This window comes from Lipotes vexillifer, unplaced genomic scaffold, assembly GCF_000442215.2.
Source record: "Lipotes vexillifer unplaced genomic scaffold, Lipotes_vexillifer_v1.1 scaffold977, whole genome shotgun sequence".
Classification (NCBI taxonomy): Eukaryota; Metazoa; Chordata; class Mammalia; order Artiodactyla; family Lipotidae; genus Lipotes; species Lipotes vexillifer.
The window spans coordinates 4,733,791-4,742,230 of record NW_006783088.1 but is presented as its reverse complement, the minus strand read 5'-3'; the positions used below and the strand labels follow the sequence as shown (position 1 = coordinate 4,742,230).

Below are 8,440 nucleotides of genomic sequence, written 5' to 3'. Positions count from 1 at the left end.
ACTGCCCCTCTCTGGGTGTCGGTCTCCTCACTGATAAAATGCAGCCATTGGTCTGGCTGGCTGGAGCATCTCAGGAATGTATTTTCACACAAGGAAGCATCTCTCCACCAATGCGCGTGAACTCTCAGAGCTTCCTCCCACTCAGACATATAAAATTTTGTTTCACATCAAAGCAAATCGGGAAACATTTATCAAGCCTCCCACTCTGCAAAGGGCACCGTGCTAGACACAGTGGGTGTGACACTTGCGTATTTTTATTCAGGACATACACACACAGGCACATACATATCTTTGTGTCTTGGAATTTTTTGCAGGCAAGTTCAGCTGGGACCTAGACGATGGCTCCCGAGTCCTGATGCCCAAGCCCAGGCTCCTTCCGGCTGCCCCTTCACACTCTCCTCAGGGCCCGGAGCACATTTCAAAAAAAAGAAGAGACCTCGGGCAGTGTGAGCGATGGCGTCCCCGCCACGAGGCAGTCACAGCTGGTTCTGCTTGTCTTGACAGGTGGGCATCTCCTGGACAGCCCTGAGCTTGCAGGGACCAGACCTTCCGACCCCATCATCCAAGCTACGTGAACCCTTTGAATTTGAACTTCTAAAAACGTGGGCACAACCTTTTTCCAGACTTCGCGACGCAGGCTACCCAGGTAAGGGAGCTCAGGCTGTTCATCACGGGGTTTTATGCTGCTTTTGCTGTTTTTCTTGTTGCTAATAGCAGCCATCAGAGGACACCCTAACATTCCTTATCACCCTGTCCTGTTTTATTTCCTTCATTAGCAGGAGAACCCAGTGGTTAAGGCTTTAAAGTCCAACAGGTCTGGGTTCAAATCCTGAACCTCCAGTTACTAGCTGTGTGACCTTGGGCAGGTTTCTCAACCTTTCAGTGACTGCCTCCTCCCCGGTCAAATAAGGAAGCAACAGAACCCACCTCTTGGGTTTGTGGTGAAGATAAAATGAGGTAATATATGATAAGCGCTTAGAACAGGACACGTAGTAAGCTCAGAGTGCAGTAAGCATTAGCTGTTACTAATAGTATTCCTGTACTCATGACAATCCGTAGTTAATTCAACCTCACGTTGATAGGCTGCCTCCTGCACCGGAATGTGGACTCCAGAGGACAGGAGTTTGTCTGTTTTGTTCTTAGTTGAATCCCCAGATCCCAGCAGAGTAAACTGGCTATTATTTGCTGAATGAATGAATGAGTGAGTGAAGCTGTTTCACCCATATTATGCAGAATCCTCAGGACAATCCTTGAAAGTCCTTGCATTCGTTAGGATAATCATTTGGTTGCATGTGAACAAAAATGCAAAATAAAAAAGAGACAGGTTGATTTTTCTCTAAGGAAAATTCTGAGCTAAGGGGATTCTTTGATACAAAAACATTAGGGGCCTAAGTTCCTTTTGTCCGGAGGCTCTAACCATCGCTTGTCTACATGATCCACGATGGCCCGTGCCAGTCTCTCCATTCTGGTCAGCAAGAACGGGGAAATCAGAAAAGGAGAGGGTGCTCCTTCCTTTAAGAGGGTGCATACATCACTTCCTGTCAGGTCCCATTGGCCAGAATGTACTCATGTGGCATGCCTAGCTGCAAGGGAGGCTGGGAGATAGAGTCTTTGTTCTGGGGGGCCATCTACCCAATTATAATTCTCTTACAAAGAAAGGAGGGGCAATGGATACTGGAGCACCCTCTGCCTTGTCAGATAAGATGATACCGCCACACTTTTTTCATCCTCCCTCCTTTCTTCCTTACCCCCAGTCACCAGTGATCTTTTTACTGCCTCCTTCTTTTTTTTGCCTTTTCCAGAATGTCATATAATTGGAATCATACAGTAGGTAGCCTTTTCAGACTGGCTTCTTTCACTTAGTAATATGCCTTTAAAGTTTCTCCAGGTCTTTTCAGGGCTTGAAAGCTCATTCCTTTTTATTGCTAAATAATGTCCCATTGGATGTATCACAGTTTTTTTGTCCATTCATCTATTGAAGGAAATCTTGGTTATTTCCAGTTTGGGGTGATTATGAATAAAACTGCTGTAAACATTTATGTGCAGGTTTTTGTGTGGACATAAGTTTTCAATCAGTTGGGTAAATATTTAGGAGCATGATTGCTGAATTGTATGGTAAGGGTATATTTAGCTGTTTAAGGAACTGCCAAGCTGTCTTCCAAAGTGGCTGTACCATTTTGCATCCGCACCAGCAACAAGTGAGAGTTCCTTTTGTGCCATCTCCTCACCACCAGCTGGTGCTGTAAGTTTTGTAGATTTTTGTCCTTCTGTCAGGTATGTAGTGATATGATTCCCACTTTAAAGTTGAGGATCCTGGGCTTCCCTGGTGGCGCAGTGGTTGAGAGTCCGCCTGCCGATGCAAGGGACACGGGTTCGTGCCCCGGTCCGGGAAGATCCCACATGCCGTGGAGCGGCTGGGCCCGTGAGCCATGGCCGCTGAGCCTGCGCATCCGGAGCCTGTGCTCTGCAACGGGAGAGGCCACAGCAGTGAGAGGCCTGTGTACGGCAAAAACAAACAAACAAACAAAAAGTTATACAAATGGCCAAACTGCTTAAAAACCTTTGACAATGACTAGCGTAGTCCAGCCTCCTCATCTGACAAACTGGGAAGGGAGATCCAGCAAGGGGAAGTGACTTGCCCAGGACCACACAGTTAGCTGGTATCAGAGCCAGGACCAAACTCAGACTCTGCCCAGCAGGTACTGGTACTGCATTCCTGGATCACTCCAATCAGGCACATTCTCTATTGTGATCTTAAAGCTGTGCTATGGGGAATTCCCTTGTGGTCCAGTGGTTAGAACTCTGCACTTTCACTGCTGAGGGCCCAGGTTTGATCCCTGGTCAGGGAAGTAAGATCCCACAAACCACTTGGTGCAGCTCCCCAAAACCCAAAACAAACGAAAAAAACCCCAAAACAACAAACACACACACACACACACACACACACACACACAAGCCCAAAAAAACAAAGCAAAACTGTGCTGTGGAGAGAATGTGGCTGATTCCAATCCTGATGGAAGACAGCCTCATGGTTCCTAGGCATTACATGCTCAGGCTGTCACTCCAGCTTTTACTTCCATCCTCCATGTTAACCTCAGCCAGGGTCCTGTGGACCTGGGCAGGGAGACAGCTGCCTCTTGGCTTTTGTTAGCAGGTCTTAAACTTTGTTTTGCTTAAGAATCATCTAGGGGGCTTCCCTGGTGGCGCAGTGGTTGAGAGTCCACCTGCCGATGCAGGGGACACGGGTTCGTGCCCCGGTCCGGGAAGATCCCACATGCCGCGGAGCGGCTGGGCTCGTGAGCCATGACCGCTGAGCCTGGGCGTCCGGAGCCTGTGCTCCACAACGGGAGAGGCCACAACAGTGAGAGGCCCGTGTACCACAAAAAAAAAAAAAAAAAAAAAAAAGTTGAGGATCCTGAGACTTAGAAAGGGCAGCTTGCCCAAGGTGATACAGCAGGTAAGAGATCCAGGAACTTTCCCCACCTGCTTGACAACTGAGCCCAGTCACACCCCACAGCCTCTGCCCACAGCAGGTCTCTCTGAGGCCGTGGACCAAAGCCAGGGGGTAATTCTTCCCACTGCAAGCTCAGGAGTGACTGGATTCCAGGCCCCTGTTCACTATATAGTATCTGTTTCTCCCAGCAGAACTGAAGTCCAGTGAGCAGGACAAGGAGGGGTGGGGGCAGAGTGAGTGAATTTGAGCCCAGATTGGAGGGGTCTCACTAGATCAGCCAGAACAGAACCCTAGGCGGGGCCAGACAGCTGGGAAGGCTAGGGTATAGGTGAGCCCAGCAGGCTGCTGGCCTGTGCCCTGTCCTTGGGTCTGAGGGGAAGGCTAGAGCTGCTGCCCGGGTCAGAGGAACCAATGACGGGCCAGATGTGAAGGTTGGCTGCAGGGGGAGACAGGGTGAGGGTGGTGGGGTGAGATGGGGTGATGAGAGGCCAGGCAAAGGCTGAACTGAGGTCAGATGCTGCATTGTTTGGAAGCCAGCGCTCAACTCAAACCTGATTAAGCAAGAAGACAGGCAATTTATTCGTTTTTTATTGGTTTCCAATATAGTGGCAATTGGAGGCCTGTTTATTGGTGTCAAGGTTCAGATAATGCCCAGGCCTGTGCCTTCTCCTTCTCTCCTTGTGGGTTTCAGTCCCCAGTAAGCACTCCCCACGTGGCAGTGGGGCAGTGGCCAGCAGCTCCAGACTGACATCCTGCTCATTGCAAATCCAGTGAAAGGAGAGCTGCTTTTTCCCAGGAGTTCCTACAAAAGTCCCAGAGTTGAAGCTTATTTGCTGGCCTTGGGTCACATGACCATCTCTGACCAATCATTGAAACCAGAAGGAGAGACTATGCTGATTGACCAGACTTGGTCAGTGTTGAGGGGTCTGTGTTTGGGGCTGTGTGTATGGGTGGGAGGATTCAGCCTGAAAGTGTGAGAGGGCTGGTACCCCAAAGGGAAAACCAGGTGCTATTTTCAGAAGAAGGAGAAAGGAATGTTGAGCAGACAAAACAACAGGTGCTCCATGTCGGAGCCATGGCAGTGGGTAAGGGGGCTGATTTGTCCTGAATGGGCCCTTCCTGTGGCTTACAGCACAGGGATAGCCTCTCTCTGACAGGTGCACCTCGGTTTCAGTGGATCTGGTATCTGAAAGCCTGATTTACACAAACGCACGCGCACACACACACACACACACACACACACACACACGAGGTATCTGCAGGCGATGCTTCCCTTTCCAAAAGCATTGCCCCAGGAAGTCCTTCCCATAGTGAGTCCTCGTGTTCCCTAGTGGCCACCCCACTATTTCAGTCACTGCTTATCTGGCCGCTTTGGGTTGTCCTTCACTTGCTGGGAGGGCCTTTTGCTTTCTTTACGCCCCACCCTCACCACCACTCCCTCATCGCTGGGGAAAGTTCCTTGAGCCACTTTAGCACATATTTGCCCTAAATGGCCTCCCTGAAGACCTGGCCTATGACGCTCGGAGCAGGGCCGCAAGCATCCCCTCAGCCACCACCTTCCTGGGGGCCTCTCCGAGGGAAGGGGAAGGAGAGGAGGCCGTCACTGGTCAAGCAGGGGAGGCCCCAAGAGTCCGCTGGTTTGCAGGCCAGCCTCATAGCCCCAGCTGACATCCACCGGGAAAGCTCTGTTATGCATTTAGGGTACGGTGTATGATTTCATTTGAAAAAAGATTGCTTTGCAGGAAAAAAATGGAAAACCGCAGTGTATGATGCTGCCTCCCAGGCAACTGTGGCCAAGTGCTTTTTAAGATCTGTCCTTTGTTGATTTCGGTCAACCACAAACCTCCTGGCCCTGCACCCATGTCTCTCTCTCTCTCTCTGCATCTCTCTAGCCTGCGAATTCTGCAGCTCTGACTCAGCATGTAGACCAACTCAGCGTTCAGCACCACCCTGCCTTATATGGGATGCTCACTGCTCTTGGGTCAATACATATTAATTTATTTCTTCAGCCGTTCGCTATTGAGCTTGTACTGTGTGCCAGGCACTGTTTATTTGCTGGGGATTGGGAGTGGGCAAAACCGAATGGTCGCTGCCCTCTGGGATCCCTGCTGTCTCCTCTGTGAGATCCACTGAGGGCAGGACCCTTCCTCTGAGTGTCTTGCCCCCCACCCCTCATCCAATGCCAAACCATAGCTGGACTTGCTGGATGTTCATCACTTAATTATTTTCCACACTATTTTTTAAAGCCCCCACTTATGACTAATGCTACAGAGATACTAGAATGATTTGGTCCTCACCCTCTAGGACTTATAGAATTTAAGATGCAGCTGGTGATGGGTCCTGGAGAGGGAGGGAAGGCCACAGTTTGAGACCTGTATGCAAACCCAGTCAGGGGTGTGCACGAGTCAACAAAACGAATAGGCCAACCTCTCCACTCCCAGCCCCTCTCTGTTCATTCAGCAGCTCCTCTGAGACCACCGCTGAGAGCCCCTCAAGGAGCCAGCCTGTTATAAGGGAGACAGACATGAAAGTAAATCCTGTCATTCAAGGTAGAGAATGGGAGGGGTCAGAGCAGAAATATAAAGGAAGGCTTGGAGGTTCCAAGACCAGATCAAGAGGTCACTTTGGGGTGGTGACAGTGGTGGGAAATCAGGGAAAGCACTGCATTTGAGCTGGGCTTTGAAAAGTGAGTAGGACATGGGACAGGCAAGGATGCTGGGGGAGGGCATCCCAGGAGGAAGAAACAGTGAGAGCAAAGGTCTGGAGATGGGAGCCCTGGAGCTTGGAAGACTGTGCCAGGCAGGAAGTGAGATGAAGGCAGTCAGCTTCTTCCATGCAGTCCTCCAGGCTTGGCCACACAGGCCTGTGGCCATCTTCAAGGCTGCCTTAAATCACAGGCTAGGTTTGGAGTTGAGTGGCTCTTCTGTTTTCCCTTTAAGCCCAGGAGAGGGAGTTTTGGAGGGGCCCTTTAGAAAAGATGGTGCTGCACAGGGACCAAGAATAATTAATCCTCCCATCTCGAGGTTCTTTACAGAACTTAGAAATCGTTTTCATTTACAGTGTTGCAAGCAGGAGGCCTAGTGGCAGACCCTGGGCTGGAAGTAGGGGCACTCGAATTCTTGTCCCAGCTGTGTTACTGGTGACCTCAGCCTCCCTGAGCTGTAGTTTGTCTTTGTAAAATGAGGGGTGAGGCCCCTTCCAGCTTTAAACTTTTATTCCATGTTAGACCTGGGTGCCGATCCCAACTCTGCTAGTACTACAGCCTTGGCCCTCTGAGCCTCAGTTTTCTCATCTGCAAGTTGGGGGTAATAGTACTCTGTGTCTCACAGGACTTACGTGAAGATTAAATGAAATAACTAAGTGAGATAATGTGCTTGACAGCACACCTGCCCAGAGGGTCCGTACTTTGTGATAGCACTGATGCTATTGGTGTTATTATTATTTATATTTTCATTTTCATAACTCTGTGGGAGGAGTCCTCAACGTAGTCTTTGTATAGGTGCCTGCAAGGCAGCCTAAGTCCATGTTCCCCCAAATTTGGTGGTGGGGCAGAGAGTCACACCCCTCCCATCTCCAAATGGGGGCAGAGCTGCCTTCCTCAAAACCACATTTCTTCATTCATTCATCAAACGTTTATTGAGCACTTGCCATGTGCCGGGACCTCTGAAATGCATGTGGGATCCTGTCGAATGGGGCACCCAAGCTGCCTGCTCTCGGCAGCTCAGGCTGCGCTTGGAGCGGCCTCTGCCTTCTGGCTGGCGCCATGGACACCGCTGGCCAAAGGAGCTCAGGGCCAGCAGGAGTGCACTGAAATCTGCAGACTGGAGCCCTGGGGAGAAGTCCCACCCTGCCTCCCATCGCTCCTGGGCCTTTGTATAACCCCTTCCTTTCCGTCTTGGGGCTAAGGGGTGAAATGCCAGAGATCCCACCATATTTAGCTGGTCTCGCGTTGTCCCTGGACCAACGAGATGGACTGGACTGCCCAGACCAGGCTCGGCCTTATGCAAACGAAGGCATTTGAGAGAGGAAGCCTACCAGCGAGCATGGACTACAGGGTTGTGTTTTATTCTCACCGCCTGTAATGTTTGTTTGCATCCTGAATTGCAAAGGGTTTGGGGGTCTTTCTGGAGGATGCAAAGCTGGCAAATTGGAAGGTGCTGAGGGGTCCAATCTGCCTTGTGCTCACCTGGTCCTTTCCCGGTGGCCAAGGGCATCTCACCCACTCTGGTCTTCCAGCGTCCAGCACAGAGCTGAGCATGCCAGGGTTTGTAGTCAGGGATTGGTGAATGGTTTGACAGGTGGGAGGATTACAGTGGATTCACTGTCATACACGCTTTCCTAGCCTTGGTCCAAATTTCCAAGGTGGTTGGTGACGCCAGGCCCTGGATTTGTTTTTCTGTGACAATTTGACTTGGGCTTCTGTGCAAAACCAGTGGTTTTCAAGCAGTGGAGTAGATGCAAAACAAATGGCTTTTGGGCCTGGCGGTTTCTCCGTTTCAGTTTCAGGCAGGAGGCAGCATAGTGTGTGCCCTGATCTAAGGACGAGACCTTGCCGGCTGTCAGGCTCACAAGAGTTCAGACCCCTGCTCCAAGGCTGGGTGACCTTGGGCACTTTATTTAGTCTCGATCAAATTCTGTTTTCTCATCTAGAAAATGATGGCACTAATAGCTTCCAACCCATAGGGCTGTGATGAGCATTAGATTAGATAATGGGTGTTAAACCACGGAGCAGCGCTCTGGGAACATGGTAAGTGCTCAAGAAAAGATGATGATGATGTAGTCAATGACCCCTTAAGCTAATGGGCCATAAACTTCTCTCTTCCAAACAGATTTTTGCAGACTGCTTTGCATTTTTAAGACAAAAATTATTCTTGAAAGTTATTATTACAGAAGTAATGTGCTCCTTAAAAATTTCAATAATCTGAAAGGATTTAAATTTAAAAGCAAATGTCCCCCAACCCACCCTCTGCCCTCTTCCAGCTCTTT

At 50.0% G+C, this 8,440-nt stretch overlaps 1 non-coding gene across 1 annotated transcript; it reads left to right on the top strand.

The window, feature by feature from the left end:
* Positions 1 to 2,776: 2,776 nt before the first annotated feature.
* Positions 2,777 to 2,849, top strand: TRNAE-UUC (transfer RNA glutamic acid (anticodon UUC)). Its single transcript has one exon. It is a non-coding gene; the product is annotated as a tRNA-Glu (tRNA).
* Positions 2,850 to 8,440: the final 5,591 nt, after the last annotated feature.